The sequence below is a fragment of the Podarcis pityusensis genome (assembly GCF_964106645.2).
Source record: "Podarcis pityusensis genome assembly, chromosome: 6".
NCBI lineage: Eukaryota > Metazoa > Chordata > Lepidosauria > Squamata > Lacertidae > Podarcis > Podarcis pityusensis.
The window spans coordinates 45,156,170-45,162,169 of NC_138030.1; positions in this window are offsets into that span (position 1 = coordinate 45,156,170).

Genomic DNA, 6,000 nt, shown 5'->3' on the forward strand with positions numbered 1-6,000 from the left:
TCATCCTGGCCTGCTGTGCACTGTATTTACTCAAATGTAATACACCATCAAATCTAATGCGCACCTCAGTTTTCAAAACCTTGAAACCAAAAAAGTATTTGCTGGTGAATGTAAATGCACCATCAAATCTAAGGCCCATCCTAATTTTCATGACATAATTTGGCCAAAAAAGCGCACATTACCTCTGAGTAAATACGGTACTTCTAGCGCAAGCCTCGATCTTTGCTTGATCAACAGTCAGTCTCTGACCTTGAGCCCCAGTGCCTATTTCTGTTTCCTGCTTCCGGATTACTTGGCTCGGATCTCCTACTATACCACCTACCCAGTTCCAGATCATGTTTTCCTGCAACCTCTACCTTCATATTAATGCTCCTCACAACCTGCTCCATACACCTTAGGTGTCTATCCTTTGTGGAGTTTCATGTCTGCTCTGTTTCATAGGCCCCAACACTGGCATTTGTATGATAGAATTGAAGTCTTCCTTGTGGGCTTCCCATAGGCATTTGGTTGGCCACAGTGAGAACAGGATGCTAGACCAGATAGGCCTTTGGTTTGATCCAGCTGGCCCTTCTTATGTTCATATGTTAAAGCATTGCTTTTGGAAGCACCATAATCCAACTTGATCTTGACAAAACAAACATTTTAAAGCAAGAACGCATGAGGAACAGAAGCACACTTTGAGTTTCTGAGAGAACAATAATTCCACTGGCTTAGTTGCAACCAGCATGACTTCAAGTAGTGACAGACCACTGCCTGTCCAGTATGTTTCCAGTCTGAGTGTTCCAGCAAACTACACATGACTTCATGAATGGAAGGGCTGATTTCTTCAGGTGCTTAACAGACTTCCATAGGCATTGTTATTGCCAGATAGGTACCAAATCCAGCCACTAGAGAGAGACAACAGACAAGAGACCACACACATTAGTCCAATATATAAACGGTGATTTGCATGTGTGTTCTGAGTGGCCACGGTTGTGCTAGAAGATCTTCAGTATAACTTATTCCTGAGGAGAAGGTAGAATATGCTATTAAAGCATTGGCGTGCATAGCAGTTTGATTTGTCTGTCAAGTAAGGAGATAGAAATATGAAAATAAGTGGCAATATAGAGATGAAAGGTCATATTGCTTTGTGATTTAAGCTGCTAGTTCAGGAGAATGTGAATATGTTCGGAGCCAAGGTAGGAAAGTATTGACGTACATGGGGGAAGGAGGGAGAAGTACAAGGAATGCAGTGGTTTCAGCTGCCTCATCTCACACTTTTCACATAACTCTGCCATGGTTTCCTCACTGGAAAGATTTCTAGGAAGCCACAACCTATTCCTCTTTCTCGATTGCCCCCAATCCAGTGTTAGAATGGATCAGAACTGCAACTAGCAGGGTGGAATTATGGGGGCACCTGTCCCAGATGCAATCTCGACAGGGATGCAAAATAGACATCATAATCATGGAATATATTTAAAGAGCATCAAGTTATGTAGCCTCTTCTTTTTAGCATGCTTTTTTAAAATCAGATCTCAGTTTGCTCAGAGGCTTTGTGAGGACAGAAGGCACCCCGTCCCTGGCCTGGAAGGGCAGTGCCAAAATGGGAGAGAGCCTGACGCACACATTTATGCAAGCGGTGGTGGACCTTGGCATCTCAAATTTCAGTGGTGCCCAGTGTGGCACCAAAATATGGCACCCTCTGTTTCTCGCCTTTCATTGGACTTCAAAGTTGCAGCTCCTGTTGCGGTTCCCCATAAGCTCTGTTCCTGGTGTGACCAAACCGGTCATGCTCCCCTACATCTGCCTTTGATGCAAGCATTTTTCATGAAAATTATTCATTTTATATCAGGGGTCTGCAAACTTTTTCCGCAGGGGGCCGGTCCACTGTCTCTCAGTCCTTGTGGAGGGCCGGACTATATATATATATGTATATATGTGTGTGTGTGTGTGTGTGTGTGTGTGTGTGTATATATATATATATATATATATATATATATATATATATATATAAAACCGAATTCCTATGCACACTGTGAGGGGGGCAGGTAATCCCCCCCAACCCCAGCCACCTTCTCGGTTTGCCATCTGCCTCATTCGCTGAAGGGCTGGTGGCAGTGGCGTGAAATGGGCTTCCTCCCTGTCTAGAGAAAGACGGCGCTGCGCTTACCTTCCCAGGGGCCACCGCCGCTGGCGCTGGTGAAGTGGGTAGGCAGAGCGAGCTTGTCTGTTCTGCTCTCTGGCCCACAGGAGCACCAGGGTGGTGGCGGCAGGGGCAGGAGGAGGAGGCCAAGCAGTGGCAGCTCTGCCAATCAAACCAGGCACAGCGTTTGATTGGCAGAGATGTCCCCGTGCCGTGCTGAGCTAAACCAGGCACGGTGTTTGATTGGCAGAGCCACTGCCGCTCGGCCTCTTCCTCCCGTCACCATCGCCGGGAGTCACAGCTTCGTGGCAGGTTTTGGCTTCGCGGCACGGGCCGGATTTATAAGCCTGGGGGGCCACATCTGGCCCCCGGGCCTTAGTTTGCCGACCCCTGTTTTATAAGCTATTTCCACACTTTCCCATAATATACATATTTTTATACACAAACGTATTTGTTTGCAGAACTCTATGACAAGATTAGGGGCAGTGCAATTTTCAAAAGATAACTGCATTTCATCTCTACAGTGCAAATTAGGCAGGTTCACATTAAAATCTGAACTGAAGCAGTTCTCCCCCAACCCTAATTTAATTTCTAACACCCCCTCCCTGATCAGAGCAAGGGCTTTGTTGAAGTGAAAAACAAGTAAAAGAAAAACCTCACTTCTTTTAATTCACAAAAAGTACTTCATTTTCTTTTCAGCAGAGAAGTGAGTCCACTGTGATGCATCCCCTCTGAATTCACCTTGCACATGTGCAGGCAGTATGGGGGGGGGATATCCTAGAAAACAATATGTGTGGTAGAACACGCATTGTGCGAACACAAACAACTATTTAAGGAGTGGTATTTGGTGCAGAACAAAGGATTCTGGATATCCTTATCAGACTTTTCTCCCGAATTTTATTTTTCCTTCTGATGTGGGATGAAAAATGTTACCACGAGGATGCAATTTCCCACATCGGAGAGGGAAACCATTTCCTGAGTGATCCTAGTGAGAAGCTCTAAATATTGTTTCATCTCCACATGTGGTTTTGCAGAATGATTTATAGCCTGGGCTTCTAGTCGTAGAAGCAAACTGGTGTTTTCCTTGTATTCAAAGAGCATGATAGCCAAGGATGGAACTCAAGCTACAGGCAACACTGAACTGCTTCTGAACAGCATAATGAGCCGCAACACTTACCCATGTTATGATGCCATCACATTGTCCTCTACATCACTGGCTGCTGCTAGCATGGGTAGGAAAATGCACAACAGGATGACATCACTGGAGATAGGGGGAGAATGTGACAGGGCTCTTATTTTTTTGGCAGCATCCCTGTGCCAAACGGATGAATATTACTTGCTTCTCTCTCTCCCCCTGCAGTTGTTACACTTTAGTTTGAGGCAACGTTATTTATAAATGTATTATTCATCTTCCTGAAATGATTGGTACATGCAGTGATGCTGGTTCTTTAATAATGTGATATCCGACATGTTATGGATTGCATGGGTAATAAATGCTGAACAGATGACACTCTGAATGACAAAGAGTTCTAAAGCAAGATGCAAGCACCATCCATATACAATGTCTGTGAGCTTACAGCCAGCGTCTTATACGAGGAAGCTGCCTTTACAAATTGAACACTTGTCCCATCATCGGGGGCTCTGTACATGATTAAATGCTTCGTGGATTTGTTAGGATAGCTTTGGATTTCTGGCCTCATAGACTCATGCTTAAGAGAGTTAAACGTTTTCTTTATAAAGAAATGAATGCTTTTGCTTCTGATTATCCTGGTGCTGCATTTTAAATTGTTGTTAGTGTTTGCTGGGTTTTTAAAAATAATTTTGATTTCACGTGACTTTTAATATTGTATTATTATTTGCTTGTAAGCTGCCTTGAGGGCCTGACTTGGGTCAAAAGATGGGTTAGCAATTTAAAACAAATTCAGATAATTAATACGCTAGTGGTTAGGGCCCTGGCCTAAGTAATACGTTTGGCTAATTTCCTAGAATGCTGTTGTGCTCAGGTTCTGCTTATGTTCTTGCAGTGGCCATCAGCTCATGGGCAGCTGGTTGGCCACTGCAAGAACAGAATCCTGGTCTAAATGGGTCACTGACCTGATCCAGCACCACATGATACATGTAATGTGTAAAGTGACTTTGCTGCAGACCCCAGACATGTAAGATTGCTTTGAGAAACAGCACTTCTCATACTGCCATGGCTATATCAAAAGCAGGGGAGGGTCAGAGGTCAGTGGCAGATCAATGATTTGCAGGCAGAAGATCTGAGGTTTATGCTCCAGCTTCTCCATATAGAGCTGGGAAGACTCCTGTCTGAAACTCTGCCAGTCAGTGTAGACAAAGATGAACTAGAGCAGGGTTTCTCAAACTTGGGTCTCCAGCTGTTTTTGGACTACAATTCCCATCATCCCTGACCACAGGTCCTACTAGCTAGGGATGGTGGGAGATGTAGTCCAAAAACTGCTGGAGACCCAAATTTCGGAAACCCTGAATTAGACCAATCAAGGGTACATCAGGATTTGTTTCTTTTTCAATATACAATTTTGCCACTAGAGGGAAGTGTTGGAGAAAGGAAGTTCTTTGCCTTCTTGCTCCAGAGAATAGAAAGGTGCAACAAAATTATCTCTGATTCTTCTGTCTTTTGCAATATATGTGGCAATTGGCATACATGTTACAATGAATGAAAATCAGCAAAAGGAGATGTGTGAATTTACCACCAGCTAGAATAAAAAAAACACCCTGCTGCTGATATAAAGGAGACTGTGGCAGACTACTCAGGAGGAAGGTGGAGATGGTTTTAAAAAACAGAACAATGCTCGTCTTTATGACTGGTGGGTAAAGGGAGGGTTTGACTATTGAAAAATCCCTGAGGGTGCAGTGTGATTCTTCTCACTAAGACATACAGTAATGCACTTTTGTCACACTGTGGGGCTGGGCCACCTGATGCCAGAGACTGAGGACATCTTTACCTGCAGCACAACGACATCCCCAAGCACAGCACCTCTTTAACATTTACCCACACAAGTAAATGCTAATCATTCCTTATAGCGCATGTAGGAATGACACCAGTTGAGAAGGGAATCTATACCTTCTCTTTGCAGCTAATCACCCTGGTCTCTGAGAACTGAGTGCTGATCACTCTATAGTCCCACTATTTGCAAAGCTCCATCCTGGGTTTTGATTCTTGGTCATGCTAACAGTTTTGAGAGAGGAAACCATGTTAGTCCATTGCAGTAGCAAATGTCAACAAAGGATATTTTGGCACCTTTTCTTTATTGTGGCCATAAGCTTTCATGGACTGAAGCCCACTTTGTCAGTCTCAGAGGGAAAATCCTGCAGAAACCCTCTCATTCAGTCATCATTTGTAGGGCTTTTTGGAGGAAGTATGCAATTTTCAAAAAGTGTATCTGCTAACTTTTTAACCTCTTGTCATTTTGCCTGTTATTGTAAACTGCTTTGAGGCTTTATTACAACCCAGCGGTGTATAAATCTTTTGAAACAAACAAACAAATTGTCCGCAGTGAAAGCATGTGACTTGGCCTGATTTCATGAGTGCCGATCTTTGTGCTTGTAAAGAAGATAACCCCCAACTTGAGCAGATGAATGAGCTATGCAAGGCTCATCAGGTGCTAGTGCAAGGCAACCACAGTTGTATTATTTTCCGAATTCTCATTCCTACTATCTGGCTTTTGATTGCCTGTGCCCTTTGGGAAGCTGCAGCTCTCTTTCATTCCATTTTCCTTCCTCCTGTTCCCCAGTGGCAGAAATGAATCAGTTCACTGGGATGGCTTTGGAAAATATAGATTGTGCACCAGCATTTCGTAAGATTCTCCCCCCTCCCCAAATGAAAACATCTGCTGGGGGAACAGCTGCAGAGGATG